Source organism: Stegodyphus dumicola, chromosome 6, assembly GCF_044657685.1.
Source record: "Stegodyphus dumicola isolate Sdum_Otavi_A_Nest chromosome 6, ASM4465768v1".
Taxonomy (NCBI): Eukaryota; Metazoa; Arthropoda; class Arachnida; order Araneae; family Eresidae; genus Stegodyphus; species Stegodyphus dumicola.
Window position 1 is genome coordinate 14,285,747 of NC_140773.1, and position 18,479 is coordinate 14,304,225.

At 34.9% G+C, this 18,479-nt stretch overlaps 1 protein-coding gene across 2 annotated transcripts in view; it reads left to right on the forward strand.

The window, feature by feature from the left end:
• Positions 1 to 18,479, forward strand: part of LOC118190133 (sorting nexin-24-like) — a 325,059-nt gene that overhangs the window by 261,208 nt on the left and 45,372 nt on the right. The window lies entirely within an intron of this gene.

The following is an 18,479-nucleotide window of genomic DNA, read 5'->3' on the forward strand; positions in this document are numbered from 1 at the left end:
TATGCATATCAATTTGTGTCCAATTTGCTTTATATCTTCTCGGTGCGTCGTTTTTTTTTTTTTTTTTTTTAGTCCAAAGGGATTTGAATCCCGAAGGACTATTAGTTTCGTTTTGGCATTTTGCGTCGGACTCATAAATGTCGGTTCACTTTTCAAACTGTTGCCACAAAATGTTAGAGACCTGCATTATATTTGAAGAAATTAAATAATGAAAAATCTGCATAAATGTATGTATATTTCTCGTATTGTGATAAAACAACGGTACATAGAGTCATCGAATTTTGAATAACGTAATCCTCCAACGAATATGAGCATGTGGAAGACCAAATTTGAAATTTGAAATTTGTTTTATGATCGATTTCCTATTTTTTAAAACTTTGACGAATTTTTGATTAACAAACTCAAGGATTTCAAAGCGAGCAATGGCAACGTTGTGCAGAAAAAACATTTTTATCTCCGTCGCGTGAGTCTCTGTATCGGAAATTCTAAAGATATGCTCGTTTTAAAACTATTTTGCGATATTGCTGTTGCACTGGATCTTATGGTTTAAGTGCGAGGAACATGATATTTAATAAAGAAAGGTAAGACACAAGATGTTAAAAAACGCCCCTTTGGACGTAAATTAAAATCTGAAACATTTCAGATTTTTTTTTCTTTTTTCTTTTTTTTTTTCTTTTTCTAAGAGTGTAGAAAATCTACATTCCAAGAGTAATTCATCTCAGTTATAATAATAATATACTTGCAGTGTACTTTTGCAAGTGGCACTCGGCTAGGACGTACTAGGGATGAATAATTTTCTCGAGAGAAAATTTGAAGCGATAAAGTTTCATTTAAAAACAAGGATGGGTGAGAAGAAATTATTCTTTTCTCTACATTGTTTTAAGTTGTGAAAATAAACCATATATTAATAAATATTAGGATTTTTTGATAGCTATGTATTTTTAAGATAGTCTTTTATTACAGTTTAAGGCTACTTGCCGCTTAGCAATTACTGTTAAACTGTAACAAAAGTCTATATTACAAAATTCATACACCCTTTGAACGATAAAAAAAATCACAGTATATCTGCGTAGTTACCAAAATTCATTCTGAGAAGCATATTGCTTAATCAGCATACGTCTCTTAAATGCTTATATCAATACAATTAGCCATACAGGAAATGTGTAAAGACTTTAGCATAATTTCACATTTAGGATTTAGTTATTCAGAGATCTACATTGTTTAGGAATCTCAGAAATAATAGATAATTCATTCCCAGATGAGATTGGAGGGCACAACATCATTTATACTGTCAGTTTCTATTTTGAACACCATTTTTCACTGACAGCGTGTAGGAGATCAGAATAAAAAAAAAAGATTTCTTTGACCTCTTTTTTGGGGGACGAAAGAGACAAATTTCGGTTCCAAAAGAGATTTCACTTTCAAATCGTGCGCTTCTCTTCTCTCTGTTCTAATCTGGACCTGGTTTCTCAGTCAGCGGGGAATTGGAATAGTTTCGATTTCAAGTTCTAAATTGTGTTTCATGTCCCTACTGTGATGAAAATTTCTTTTTAATTCTTCCGTTTGACTTTTCACTCAAACCATTCATCTTTATTTTCTGTTGAAAACCGGAAGGAATCCTAGTTAGAAGCTTAAAAATGAATAAAATGATTTTTTCTAAGAAATTCTAAAGGACAAATTATATAACTTCATCGCCATACCAAAAATAAATAAATAAATGTAAGGAAAAACGGTGGGAAATTTTTTCGCAACTGATTCCTGTATTCTAAAGCATGGTTCAAAGTACTTATGGTTATTAATGAAGAATAAATCTGCGTAGTATTCTTAAAATTTTTTATTACTAGACATATAAAATTGAACATGATGTGTTTATTTATTGGACGAAACATTTACAGGTATGGAAAATTGTCTTTGAGTTTTTCAAAGAGTTCAAAAGCCCCCAAAATGGTCTATACATATGGACGGCTACAGACGCAACAATTACATAGCCACGGAAGCAAATGCCGTGGAAATATAGATTGAAGGAACATTAAATTCCAATAAAGCACTAGCTCCATAGAAATTCAAAAATTTATCTTGGCGCATTTTTTTTCAGTTTGCGCCAAGAATAATTCACTTGGTGAACTTCTTAATATAATGCAACATATCATAGATCTCTATAAAATAGATATCGACTTATAACTAAAAATTGATATAATCGTTGAAATGCGATACCCGAAATTTTTAACGTTACAATGCTTCCTACAAGGAAGTAAAAGGCAAAATGTTTTTTTTTAGCCCAGAAGAGCTAATAGTCTCAAGGCTGCATTTTGTGGCGTTTTACTATAAACTATCGCATTTTAAATTGTTTCCACCAAATATTATCGTCCTGTATTAGTTATGTCCTGTATATGTATTATCGTCCTGTATATGTAAGTTAAATGATAAAGAATCTACATGAATGTATGTTTCTCATGAAAAAATGACGGTACCTAGAGCCATCAAATTTTGAATAACATAATCCTCCACCCGAACATGAGCACCTGGACGAGCGAATTTTGAATTTCGAATTCTTCCGTTTGACTTTCACTCAAACCATTGATCTTTATTTTCTGTTGAAAACCGGAAGGAATCCTAGTTAGAAGCTTAAAAATGAATAAAATGATTTTTTCTAAGAAATTCTAAAGGACACACTATCTACTTCATATTTATTATCTACTTCATATTTTGTAAAACTTTAGAGAATTTTTGATTAACAAACACAATGCTTTCAAAGCGAGCAATGGCAACACTGCGCGGGACAAAACATTTTTATCTCAAACGACCGAGACTGTCTATTGAACATTCTAAAGATGGGCTGTTTTTAAATATTTTTACCCCAAAGGAACGTTAGCCAAATGCTCTCGAAACGCGTATGTATACGTAAATGAAGGAAACGCCCTTTCGGCGTAATTATAAAATCTGAAGGCTTTCAGATTTTTATTAGATAGGGCCAATCTGCCTAGGAGGGCTGTTCATTTCGTTTTGACATTTTGTGTCATCCGCTATAAAGCGGCGTTTCATTTTTCAAATTGTCGCCTACAGATATTAGAGCCCTGAATTGTATTTAAAGAAATTAAATAATGAAGAATCTGCATAAATGTCTGTATGTTTCTCACATTGTGGTAAAACAACGGTACTTAGAGACATTAAATTTTGAATAACGTAATCCTCCACTCGAATATACCTGGAAGCCCAAATTTTGGAATTTGTTTTATTATCTATTTCATATTTTGTAAAACTTTAACGAATTTTGATTAACAAACCCAACGACTTCAAAGCAAGCAATGGGAACGCTGTACGGAAAAAAAAGAATTACCTATTACCTAGACGCGCGAGACTGTGTTTCGGAAATTCTAAATTCTTCTCTTTTTAAACATTTTGTGATATTGCTGTTGAATTGAATTTTTTGGTTTAAGTGCGAAGAACATGATTATTTAGTAAATAAAGGTAACACAGAACGTTATAAAAAGGCTCCTTTGGGTGTAATATAAAAAGGAAAAGTTTTCAGACTATTTTATTTTATTTTTAAGTTTATTTAGCCTTGTGTGTTAAAAGTAGCACAAACACCTTATCTTTTTGATACACTCAGCGGAAGAAATCTCAAAGGGTATATATTTACAGAGTGACCATATCGCTCTATAAATATATACCCTTTGAGACTGGTGAAGACCATATCATTTGGTCCACTGCGTCCGGCTGACATCATTCAAGCGACAATATACAAAATGCTTTTACTGTTTAGACGTGAATGTTCCTATTTTCTCAAAGAGAATATTTTAAATTAAAAACTACTGCCTTTATATGTATATAACTGCTTGTATAACAAAACACGGCCAGCTTCCCTTTACATTCATATGATATTAATCATGTACTGTGTTAATTTTTATTAAATAAAAACTTGAAAAACATGCACAATAATTTTCTTTATATATATAAGCGGCTAAAGTGTGTGTCGCCGATAGCTTATTGTTGCCACTCGGAAAAATGAGCGCGGAAATTAACGTTTCCGCAGTTTTTAATTAATATGTCGGCCGATTAAAGTCGTACGAAGATGAGAACGGTATCGATGGATTCGGAGAATTTTTCGGAACCCGAGGATACGCGTCTCGAATTTCAACTCGGCGCCGTTCCTTAGATATTCGAGAAAAAATAATTTTGCACGTAGCCAAATCCCTGTAATAGGGAAAACCCAAGAAAGAAAGTAGAAAATGTAGGGGAAAATTAGTTTTTAATTAATATCTCGGCTAATTAAAGTACCACGAAGACGCGATTGGTCAAAATGGGGTGCCACGGACCTGCGGAATCCAACTGTGTGCTTCGCTAAGCCCGGGAGCCAGCCGTTTCAGGGGAGATGATGTTACTTCATCCCATATATGCGGCTTAAGTGTCTGTTTGTCGCCGATGGTTTATTGGTTGCTTGCGTAACAGTACTAGCCAATGGGGTGAAGTTGCCACGGCACAGGGTTGCCGTTTCAACTGAGACGTAGACAATTTCCTGTAAAACTTGCCTTTGCTATGACCATCCATAAGTCTCGGGCCAAACGCTTAAGCGTGTTGGCATTTTTTTACCTGAGCCTGCATTTGGACACGGTCAACTTTATATTGCCTGTTCAAGAGTTTGTTAAAAAACGGACGTAAAATTAAAAATGTTGGATGGTCCTCTGCAAGGCGAGCTTAAAAATGGTGCAAAGATCTACACAAGAAATGTTGTGTACAAAGAGATCTTTGACATGTGAATTAACATTTTATTATTTAAATCACCTTTATTGACTAAGCTAGCGGTGGCTCTTAAGAAATGTACCTCCAGTGGTTTCCTTCATTGCACTCTACTTTAAGCAATTAAGCAAGTAGAAGGGGGAAACTCCGTGGTGCAGTAAGTAAAGGGGCGTCCTCGCCGCCTGCCCTGGGTAATTCAGTTTAAATTAGCAGACACCTTTGCACAGATCAATTTAATTACAATATCTAGAACAGCGGTCATTTCGTATGACCGCCAGGCTTTCTAGTAATATATAATACAAGTAACACAATATTATCTCTATGATTTTATCAAAAGTTCTTTTAAAAGCTAACGATTTTGTCAAGTTTACACTAAAGAATATGAACAGAGCGTAATTTCAGACTTTATTCCCGAATCCTAAGCTATATTCAGAGAGCACAAGGCCATTTCCTGAAGCTTCAGCTTTTAGGGAACACCAAAATTATGGTGCAATTTCTTAAGGGCTTACGACTTCCTTGTACGAAACAAAGGAAGTATTGTAATCGCCAAAAACTTTGGGTATCATATTTCTGCGAAAATAGCCATTTCCAACCGCCCTCGAATCCATTTGAATAATTTTTTGCATGACATCTGTACTTTCGAATATAAGAAACATTTTTTTTTTTTTTTTTCAAAATAGACTTAAAATTGATTCCGAAGAGACTTTTTTGTGGCATTTGTACGTATGCATATATATATAGATATATATCGCATAACTCAAAAACGAGTAGTCGTAGAGCATTGAAATTTTGTATACGAGACTATTATAACATGTAGTTGTGCACCTCCCTTTTTCGTTGCAACTGGCCGTACTAAACATATATATGTCTATGTATGTATTCCTACCTACTCGGTATATTACTCGGTTCGGTGAGCAAGGTATTTTTATTTTTATGTTGGTAAATTGTGCATATATTGCTTTAAAAATGTTTGAATTGTGTTCTTGTGTTCCAATTAAAGGATTTAGGAGTTTAGTTAATCCTCATGCACTAGTTGTAGAATTATCAACAATTTAAAAGCTTAAATAGTGCTAGACCTTACGAAGCAGCTATTTGTTTACATTTGAAACTGCTTAACTGAATATTGAATTAAGTCAGTTGGTGCATAAACTTCGGTGTCTTTCTGCATGACGGGACAAAAAATTAACTTTCGATGCTGTGGACCGAAAATTTCGTCTTTCTGAGCGTTGGTGAATCACTTGTTCAGCTGTAGAAACTCTAATTTTAATTATAAAAGTTGTTTTAACTATATCTGATGTTTGAGATTTTTCTGTATTTCACAATTTTTAATGAATAATTTTTGAGTGCATTTTTGCCTTACCGCGAAATGAGAACTGAATTCATTGAATGAGAAATATATCCCAAACGAAATTCGAGGAAATAAGTTAAAATGAAGTGCAGCAAATAATATGTGTATAATTTAATAGGCCGTACAAAGAAGTCATGTGGTGTCGACATTAGATATTTTTGTCTCTTACATGCAGAAATGTGTACCAGAATGTGGACGTTGTTGTCTTCAAATTGAGGTTGTGCATAGAGCACAAAACTTCTTTAATAGCACTTTTAATATGGGTGCTGGGAATCGAGGCTGACTTTTTTAAGCTTGCCCGGGATTAAACAATATTTACTACACAGTCTGTATGAAATTCTCATTACAGCACTGGCTGCCAAAATACACAGATCCGTCACAGCAGTAACACGAAGCACAGCAAGGTGCTAAGTCGTCATAAGAAATCCCCCCCCCTCATTCCCGTCCCCAAGGGGACGTAAAAAATAAATGATGGATGATTCCTCCGCTATCATTTTCAGCTTTGCGATAGCGAGGTCCATGAAATATTCCCCAAACTTTTTTTAACAAGGTCAGAAACATTTCGATATCTACTCGTATTCTTGCGCCTTCTTCCTGAGGGGAGTGGGAGTGTTGGAAAAGCGATTAATATTTCCTTTTCACCTCAGTATAAGGTGATAAAGTTCGATAAAAATGGAGGTCGAGTAATAACTGTCGGTGGATTATTAAAGTTCAGCTTAGCAGTGGGATTGGTGTTTCGTATCTAAAATGTTTTCTGTCAGTACTTCTTAAATAAAGATCTTGTGAAAGTTGTAATCTAGCAAAGGGAAAACAACAGGCATTCTGTAATATAGTAAACCTCCTGAAGATGACCACCTCTCTGAAACGACCACATTCGAAAATTAACAGTGGTTACTTCCATGCCCCTCGAATTAATTTACACTTTTTCGTTGACCAGCGTTGGCAACACGCTTTGGATTCTCGTCGGTAGAATTCGGTAGCTAGAATGTAGTTGACCTATAACTGTTCTAATACTTATTTGAAAACTTGACTGTGTTATTGGATTACTAAATGTTTACGTATGGATATTTTATTATTATAGGTTTAAATATACATTTAAATATAGGAACATTTAAATATATTCCAAACCGGAGATAGCCTTAGGCTACATTATGTTATACAAAGGCTTAAAAAAGTCACGTGATGTAATATCGCTTGAAAGGTATGCATAGATCTATGATTTCAGTTTAAAAAAAAAAGGCATTAAATAAAGTAGAATTTCAAACTATCCTAAATTTAGTCACTTTACCCCAATTAGTAACCCAATTAGTCGAAAATTAACAGTGGTTACTTCCATGCCCCTCGAATTAATTTACACTTTTTCACTGACCAGCATTGGCAACACACTTTGGATTCTCGTCGGTAGAATTCGGTAGCTAGAATGTAGTTGACCTATAACTGTTCTAATACTTATTTGAAAACTTGACTGTGTTATTGGATTACTAAATGTTCACGTATGGATATTTTATTATTATAGGTTTAAATATACATTTTAATATAGGAACATTTAAATATAGTCCAAACCGGAGATAGCCTTAGGCTACATTATGTTACACAAAGGCTTAAAAAGCTAACGTGATGTAATATCTCTTGAAAGGTATGCATAGATCTATGATTTCAGTTTAAAAAAAAAGGCATTAAATAAAATAGAATTTCAAACTATCCTAAATTTACTCACTTTACCCCAATTAGTAACCCAATTAGTCGAAAATTAACAATGGTTACTTCCATGCCTCTCGAATTAATTTACACTTTTTCGTTGACCAGCGTTGGCAACACGCTTTGGATTCTCGACGGTAGAATTCGGTAGCTAGAATGTAGTTGACCTATAACTGTTCTAATACTTATTTGAAAACTTGACTGTGTTATTGGATTATTAAATGTTTACGTATGGATATTTTATTGTTATAAGTTTAAATATACATTTAAATATAGGAACATTTAAATATAGTCCAAACGGAGATAGCCTTAGGTTACATTATGTTATACAAAGGCTTACAAAGGTCACGTGACGTAATATCTCTTGAAAGGTATGCATAGATCTATGATTTCAGTTTAAAAAAAAAGGCATTAAATAAAGTAGAATTTAAAACTATCCTAAATTTAGTCACTTTACCCCAATTAGTAACAAAAAAAAACAAAAAAAAAAATCGAATTTTACATTTTTGAATGAGCCTGCTTCGAAATCAGTGTCAGTATAAAATGTTTACTATTACCATAGTAGTAGATGAAGCAGAAACATTCGTCTTTCACGTGGTCAAAATTTCGCAACGGATTAAAATTTTCGTGCGCTATATATAAATATTGCTTAAATCAACTATGCATTTTGTGTTTTCAAAAGTAAATTTCTAAAATATACCTTTTACAATTTGCAAGAAAAATACTCATTTATAGCAGAAACATTCGTTTTAAATTATCATCCGCAAAATTTTTAAAATTCGAAACTTTACATTTAGTGAAATTATATGCTATCCTAACATCTACTGAGTTTCTTCAGGTAAAAGTGGTTTAAAATAACGCAATTTTGACAACTCTGTTAATCCGAATTTTACACATTAAAAACTTTTTAAGAGAGGAGTCATTTGAACGACTATGATAAATATGTATGATATAACTTACAAATTGATGTAATTTATTAGTACAAAACTTTTTTTATAGACAGTGCATTGAGAAATTTTAATTCAGTACATTTTTACAAATATATATTTATTTATTTACCACCACATGAGCAGCTGCACCGCCTTTAAGACATGCAGCTTTTATGCTCAACTGATGGAATCATTTACTAACTGTGTTGTTATGTATAAAATACAATAAAATTTTAGAATTTTGATAACTACATAATAAAAATTAAATATAAAGAAATAAAAATATTTAATTTTTATTATGTAATTAACAAAATTCTAAAATTTTATTGTATTTACATTTATTAGTATTATTTTATTGTATTGTATCACGAAAATATATTACATCACCGAAACTGCCGCAGCCAGAAATTCATTTTTTAAATTGGAACTACAGGTTATGTCTCTAATTGTCTAAAAGATTTTTCGCCGTGCAATCATTTCGCAACATTCTTAGAAGACATTTTAAAATGAAAAAAAAAATATTCTAATTTTAATTATTTTGAAGTATGTATGAAATAACGGAATTATAGTTATAAAATTATAAGTTCTTATTAGTAGAATATTTACCCCCACAATTCTATTTTAATATCAAAAGAGATTAAGTTTGAAGAGTCTTTAGGTATTTTGAAGTAGGAAACACAAAAGATGAGCAATGCCCTCACCGGACTCGTACACGATGTATGTATGTATGTATATATATCGTTTAACTCGTAAAAAATTAACCGTAAAACGTAGAAATTTTGTATATGGGATTACTATAACATCTAGTTGTGTAATCGGCAGAGCCAAACGTATGTGTGTGTGTATATATATGTAAGATAAAAGAAGATATGAAAAAAATTACGAAAGCAGACTTCTGTTTTTAATTGGCTACAACCTGCTTTATTTTATATTTAATTTGGGGACGTAAAAATCTGTCTTAAATATAGTACTATATATCTAAACTACGTCATTCAAATTATCATGCGATCTTACGTAACCCTTAATGCAGATGCCTCTTGACTAATCACCAAATTGTAAACCAAAAGCTTTTAATTCGGGAACTGAAACTTTTCGACAGGCGCAATTGGATTGCCACGTGAGTTGTGGCCACAAATGTGAATTTAAATAAAAGAAAAAGGAATTTATTCCGGCTGGATTCGTTCTTCTTCAGTATGGGTCAACGCTTTAAGCATCAAGTATCTACGCCATAAACGCATCTACACTTCAGTGTTCTTACATCAGTGTTTGTGTTTCTATCCAACTGCATCATTATGCAGTCGTGAGCAAAAATTTAAGACAACACATAGAAAAATCAGATTTATTGGAATTTCACAACAAAAACATATGTTATAAATGAACAAAATAGACTTAAAGGTTATTGAAGTATAGTCAGTATTTTGTCGGACCTTCTTTATTTTTTAATCACTGCTGCAATCCTTTTAGGCATGCTTAGAACAAGAGACTGGCAGTATGCTCGGGAAATCTCTGTACACCACACATGCTTTATTGCTTCAACAAGTTCTGTAGCACTGGATGGTAGAATCTGTGGTGTATTTTTCACAATATACCGCAGATTCTCTATGGGATTCAAATCTGGGCTGGACAATCAAGCTCTTGGATTTGAGTAGCTCTCAGATAGTCCTTAATAAGCCTTACCGTGTGAGACGGAGCCCCATCATGCATGAAAATTGAACATCTGAGAACATCCATATGAAGCTTCAATTTGCCACGTAACAAATTTCGTTACCGATTGCCGTTTATCGTAGTTTTAGGTGGCAGGAAATATAGAACAGCAGTACCAGACGCAGACATTGCACCGCGTGTCATCTGGCTTGGAGCGTGTTTCACTGTTGGAATCGTATGTTTTTCCAAATGGGCGACGACGAATACATATAGCACTTGCAGAAAATTCCTGCACACTTGACTCAGAAAAATAACACTGTACTCCACTGTTGTTCGGTCAAATTCTGATATTGTCTGGCGAAAGTCAGTCGTTTCTTTTTCATGCTTTGAGTAAGTCGAGGTTTCCTTACAGGTTTATAGGAAAACAAACCATAATCTTTAGTCAAACGATCTGAAATAATACTCGAACTGACATTGGTACCCTCTGTCAGAGCAGCTTTAATTTTATTGCAGAAGGTTGTTGGACATCGAGCAAAGAACGTCTATGTAAAGAAGGAAAGGCTCCATAGACGTAATGTAAACCAGTTTGTCTTCTACGCAGCTAGAAAGAAGAGGGAAAATTCGCCAAGGGATTTGGCGACGGCACCTGTTGGCGAGAAATTCCCCCTCTGTGATGTACCGGACCTGGCCGAGATTTTCCTCCTCCGCGACGTGTACAGGAAATTGAGGAACACGGATTAAGACGAATAACAAAATTAGGTGAAGTTCCACTGGCTGTGATCGTCGAACCTGTTTGAACTTCGACATCAGCTTCGAGCTTTGGCGCTTTTGGGCGACAGATATTTCACTCATGCGCAGCTGTTTCCCTTTTCGTTCGAAGGGAGCAACTCCTGCTGATGCGAAGTTTTTCTTCTTAACAGTACATATTCTTTGCATCCAGTGACCGTCCTTCTCATCACACGATCATCACATCCACAAGTTTTCCTTGGGCGACTGCTTCTCTTAAGATCTGTCTAATTTCCCGAAATTTTGAATTTACTGATAGATTGATGCTCACCTGTCGTGCTGACATTTACCTTCAAATTTATTTCACGTTCAGAAAAGCCACCTCCGTCCAGCGCCACTATTCTTGCCCGTTTTTCAACAGTAAATGAATTTTTTTTACCCAATACAACTATTGTACAACAGCACTGTCTACGCAAAATCCAATAACGAACTACTGATAAACGAGACAGGACGTTATATTTATAGCAGTACAAAGCGGTTGATGCACTCAGCGTATGAAATGACGCAACCACGAGCGAATGATGCAATCTGCTAAAATACAGGAAAACGGCTACTGGTCTTAAACTTTTGCACATGAGTCATGTGCACATGACTATTTAACTAAATTTAATGAGTAACATGAGTAATTTTGCAAAATCTTGAAATAGGGAAATAGATTATTCTTCTTCACTCATGTGAGAAAAGCTCGGCTTCTTGGAGTCGAATTTTTTTTTTAGATTTCTTGAGATTGGGAAATTTACTACGACCACAAAAACTTTCGAGTTGGTCTGAAAAAGTTCTGAGGCAGCGTACGTTATCTTCTTTCTTGAGTTTGCTTACTCATGTGAACCTCGCCACATTTACAACATCTCGATTCACAAGTAACGAAGTTGTCCTTGACTAAAGCTGAGGCACTTGTCTTAAATACAGTAATTCTTATTTTTAGATGCATGAAAACTTGATTCTGACAATATTCATTCCCTAATCAGTATAAACTTCCAGGAAAAATATTGTAAGTTTTTCTGATCGCTAAGTCTTGAAGTAATTTACTTCACCTTCCAACTATAACACCTGTGATGTGTCAGTTCAAAGAAAATGTTATTTTCACAGGTTTCAGCAAGTTCTTGAAGTGTGACTTCAAGTAAAATAGTATACCTTTCTTCATCTTCAACCCCCCGGGGGTCGACGTAGAGAACTCTGCAAAGCTATTGGCTAGGATCTGTACCTAGGCAGTCTCGGCCACGGGGGATAAAATTTAGGAACTTGGTGGTTCTGAAGCCCCCAGGAAAGGTCACTTATTGGCCGGCCTCGGGGACTGGCATGTCCTGAGCGGTGCGAAACCGTAGCCGGAGGGCTTGGTTCCTCTCGGTTTGCTGGGTAACGGCCCACTCACTGCGACGGGCTCGCCCATGCGACTGGTAGGAGCATTAGACGACCGGTGCTGCCTGGTGTCTTATCCAGGTGGTGCGCTGCTCCCTTGGAGGGTAATAGTGGAGGTTGAACCTCCACGATGTGCCCAAAGGGGGAGTAGACGTGTAAGTGATTTAGTTCACGAGGCAGGGAAGCCTAAAACTTGCTTACTTACTTACTTCTTCATCTTCAAAGAGTTAAATTGCATCACTGTTTTTTGCTGACATGTCATAGCTCTTATCCACAATGTTTCCGTCTTGAAATTGAATTTAAAAGTCTCGAATGTCATATTTTTGAAGTTTTAAAAGTCATATTTAGTTGTCTTAAATATTATAATTATTTTCCTTTAAAATTTTTTCTAATTTAACGTCGGATCTCTGACTAATTACCCTTTCTTCTTCTAAACTTCTTGTGTCTCTTCAGATGCTACCATTTCGATTTGTCCAGTGTCTTATTGTGACAAATCTATTAACGACTACGTGTTCGCTCATTTTTGTATATGTGCATGTTTTTTTTTGCTTAACTTGTTTTCTTCGTAAAATCCATCTTTAATCTTTTGAGTTTAGCTACGTCATTACTGTAATGAGCAGTAATCTCCAGCTTCTTAAGCGTAACAGTTTCAAGTTCTTTTTGGTTGTTAATGTTGTAGAGACGTTAGGTTATTTTTTAAGGCAGGAATGATGAAAAATGAGCAAAGCCTTCGCCGGAAATCGAACCACAGAATTCTGCAATACGCGCCCAGCATGCAGACTACCACACTATGAAGGCATGCTAAGAAGGCGGGAGAAATACCTTATAAGTTTTCAGCAGACTTTCGGGGCTTTCAATGTTTTCAACTAATCAAGTAGTGAAAGAAGCTGATCAAATTAAGTTTCTCAGTAAGATAAGTTGATGCTTCATTATATTGAAACATAATGACAATAAGCGCAAAATGGGGAAAAAAATAGGGATTCGTTTACCATTACATCTAATTTCAAAAAAAGAGTTTTTGCATATTTGCAGTTTGTTTATATGTCCACGGCATATAAGCAAAATATCAGAATATAAAAAAATTATATTGTTAGTTGAACACCATTAAAATAGAAGTAGCACGTCCAGAAAGTAAGTTCCGTTTCAATTTATCTCCGCTGCAGCTCCGCGATCGCAGTTCCGCACATGCGCAGTAGACGCTCTGTATCAAGGAGAAGAAACGCGGCCCATTTAGAGATCGCTGTCAGTCACGTACGCTTTGTTGTGCTTGTTTACAATGTCGGTGTTGATTGAAAATCCCGCCGCTTGTGAAATCAGATCTGTGATTCGTTTTCTGAATGCGAGGAAAGTGAAACCTAGTGAAATTTATCGGCAAATTTGCGATGTTTACGGACCAAAAGCGATGAGTGATTCAATGGTAAGAAGATGGGTCCGAAAGTTCAATGACGGACGTAGTGATGTGCACGATGAAGAACGAAGTGGGCGTCCATCTTTGGTTACAGAAGAACTGGTTCACGCGATTGATGACAAGATCCATGAAAACCGAAGGTTTACAATGTACGTCCAGAAAGTAAGTTCCGTTTGGTAATAAAAGTAAATTGTGTACAGCTACAGAAAAGTTATTTATTGCACAAAATTCAACAACTCTTAAACTACTTTTCCACATAACTGCCGAAATATTGCAGGCATTTGTCATAGCGTGGAACAAGTTTTTGTATACCTTCTTCATAGAAATTTGCCGCCTGTGTCTTCAACCAGTTGGAAACAATTTCTTTCAGCTCGTCGTCATTGTTCAAGTGTTGACCGCCAAGGAAAGACTTAAGATGTAAGAACCGATGAAAGTCGCTAGGAGCGAGGTCAGGGCTGTACGGAGGATGGTCAAACACGACCCAGCCAAATCCCTGTAGGAGGTTTTTCGTCACATTTGCAGTGTGTGGTCGTGCGTTGTCGTGAAGAAAAACAACACCTTTTGACAGCAATCCTCGGCGCTTATTCTGTATTGCGCGGCGCAATTTCCGAAGTGTCTCGCAATAAGCATCTGCTCTGATTGTTTGACCACGCGGTAAGAAATCAATGAGTAAGATGCCTTTCCAGTCCCAGAACACTGATACGCAGTCGCATGGACCTCCGACCTAAGGTTCTACACCAATCAGAGTTATATGTCCATGCGATGGAAAAGAATCTACAATCCACCGCCAGCGGCATTCACTGAATCAATGATAGTAATATTACAATGCTAAATTGACAGTGTCATCTATACAATAATTGTTACATAATAATCCGTATGAAAATACATATACGATCAATTAATAATTACATTGTCATGGATAGGATCTATGTTGTGAAGAGTGGAACTTATATATCAACCAGTTTTAAATCTATGTCTTCTTCAATACATCATAACTTCATATCAGTTACACACCTAATGATGTGTGTCCGTATTATTTTTGCAGTTATCCACAGAGTAAGCAAGTCACATCAGTTCAGACAATTGATAGTTCCATAGCCCAAAGTATATGATGTTGTGTAGGCTATTCTATGTTCACTTTTGTTAAATTCATCGTTAAAGTAAATACTACTTGTCCACTTTGATACATCATAACTTCGTGTCCTTAATAGTTAGCACACCTCATTATGTGCGTCCATAGCAATTTGCACACTGTGTCGCAATTATCCACAAGACAAACATGAAATTGCAATTGGGAATTTCATTGTAATATGTATACTATTTCACTATTATCCACAGAAGCAAATGTTTTGTAAATAATGACTTGGCTCCCAGATGATAAAAAAAAGGAAACTAATTCTTAAATTTTTCAATACAATTCTAAATTGGGCAAAACTACAGATTTGTTAAACAAGTCCCAGAACACTGTGCACATCATTTTTCAAGGTGTCAAGATTTGCTTCGGCTTAACCTTTGCTGGGGATGAAGTGTGCCTCCATTCCATTGATTGCCGCTTACTTTCAGGGGTGTCGTAAGAAACCCATGTTTCATCTCCTGTGACTATCTGTGTCAGAAATTCTTCGCCGCTTTCAGCATAACGGGTGAAAAACTGAAGTGCACTACGCATCCGTTTTGTTTTGTGTTGCTCAGTAAGAATCTTTGGTACCCAACGTGAGCAAAGTTTACGAAATTTCAGTTTTTTGCATTAGTGATCGTGAAATTTGGGGAAATTCCATAGCGAGAGCACTAATTATTTACATATAAAAGTTTATAATTTATTTACTAAAGTAATATTGGTTATATTATCTCCTAATATAAAGTTAGTAGAATGTATCTGAGTGAAGTAACCCAAAAGTATGAAATTTAAACCCGAAAATAATGTTTTTAAAGGAACTTGAATTTAAATCATGAAAAATAGAAATGTAAACTTTTAATATGAAAATTAATAAACCAAGTAATTATCGTCATTGATCGGAAATTAGTCATTGATCGGAAATTGACTTTTCAAGGTTTACAAACAAACCCCCGTTCAATTAACAATAATTAATAAATGTAAAGGTGTTTCGTCTTTTACTCAAGTTAGAATTATTATGCCAAACTGACAATTTTAGTTAAAGCCAAACTTGTTTTAATTCAATTAGTGAGATGAATTAAAGTGAAATCATATGCTTGAGTAAAGTGTCCACCGATAACCTCGCTTTCATGCATGTTAATTCAAAGCTATTTTTATAAAGCTCAAAAAGCAAAACATCACAAGCAAAATTAAAAGCTATTCAAAGCAATTTTTATAAAAGTTTTTGATGTTACATGTAAAATCTATTTCAAACAGATGCTTAATTTCTAACAAATAACTAGAAAAACTGCACATTTAAGCAAAAGTGCTATTTATCTGTCCATTAAAACAGCAATACGAAATAGTACTTAATCATTTCCTTTGCAACTCAGGATAGCAGCCCAGCCATGCTTTCAACATTCTGGCTTCCACTGTTCAGCCACAATGTGTTGAACTGGAAAATAAAAGCGCTTTCGACTCAAAAATGTTATTACGAAATTGCATCCCAATTATTACTTTTTTCGTATGCAAGCAGTAGAATATGCAGAAAAAACAAAGTTAGAGACTTTGCATCCAATCGCTCAAAAATGAGATGTTCTAAACCTACTTTATTTATGACAATGATACTATAAAAGTATACTTATTGCAAAATATTGTTAGAAATTCCGGATAAAATGACTTGTATGATTAATTTATGCTGTATTTATCAATCAGTTTTTTATATTATTGAAAGTAAATAAAAAACCTTTGTGCATCACCGATATTGGTAACAGTGTCTATTTGTCGCAAAATAAATAAATAAAAAAAAATTGTAGTTAGTGATGAACACATTAGACCATCAAAGATCCTACAACAAAATACATGTCTTTACCTACAGGAACTACGCATTAATTACTTCGTGCAAGCCACACTCGCTACTCGTTACTTGCTCCATTGCTGTCTTGACTCTGCATTACCAGCTATGAACATGTACTTTACCTACCAGTTAGTGGAACTATTTTATAAATAAGTTACTGCAAACTAATACCTCAGAGAAATTTGAGGCTTTCAAAAATTGTTCGCTTCGGTATCTAAAATACAACATTGTTAATACATACAGATGAAATTAATAGAAAGTAAATTTCTTCTTTTTGTGTGAAGTGGATGAAGTTGGAAATTTTAAAACTTTTTTAATTCCCGTGTTATTGCATTATTCTTAGTGTGCTTTGTAATAATATAAGAAACTCAAATCCTTTTCTGCACATGGTAGGGAAAAAGGTAATTTTTTTCCCTCCAATGGCAGATTGTGAACAATTACAAATGCAACCCAGTCCATTAATCTATACAAGGCCCGATGTGATGGTTTCTTTATTATGTAGGCACCTAATAGGTGGGCCACCATCGCCTTTCCTATGAAGGCACGGACAGTTATAACCATGCCTTCTCCGGGATTCGAACCCAGGGCCTTCTGCATCGCAGTCAGCTTCCCTGACCACTATACCGACTGGGCAGGGAAATACGTTATAGCACAAATGAAATGAAGAAAAAAGTCTGAAAACATTCCACTGTCTCATAGAAGAAATATCATGTCAGTGAAATATTGTATTATGTCAGTGAAATATTGTTTCGGTTATATTTATACCACCAACTCTGTCAACTGTTATAATTTCGATCGATCACATAACTTGGGAGCACCACAAAAAATTGTTAAGCTAACTAATGATTATTGGTACAGAAATGAGTTTTTCTGCCATCTTTCATGTAAGGATAAAAATTATAAAATGAAAATGGTTTTAAAAGGAATCTGACAACTCCGCTTGACGGCGTTTAAACAGAATTAGTTTCATATGTGAAGAAATATTTCAATCTTAAAATTTTGGATGGCATTATTGCTTAGGTGTTTAATTTTTATGCAGTAAATGTATAAATATTCGGTTTTATTTCAAAAAGAGTACTTTTTATTTCCTTTAGTGGAACCGTCAGGTTCGCGCGCGTTTCTTGGGCTCAATGTTTTGCTAGTGTTAACAGGCATTTATGTGACTACAGCGTCGTTCCAATGTGATGAGTTCCGAGATAAACGCTGCATATGCCACCTTTCACCAATGGGCTCTAAGTTTCACTTAAATACATATCACTGCCTTTCACTTAATACATATCAGAGGCAATGGAAGCAACTTACCATCTTCATCAAAATTGAAATATGAAACAATCGATTTTAGCTAGTCCATTAGCGATAAAAGGAAAATGTTCGTTTTCGGTACGTGCGTTCAGCGAGGCATGAATGTAGATAAAACTACTGTAGATTTTAGATAGATTTATAGTCTGAAATAGATGCTGAAATAACTGTGAAATGAGAAAATATGACTGTGCTTTCTAATTTTGCGTTGAATTTACATTACAAATTCAAATAGCACACAACAAAGCCATTAGTTAAGATGAAAAATATGCAAATTATTTATTTCTTATTTTCTAGAATCGAATTTGCATATATACCGAAAT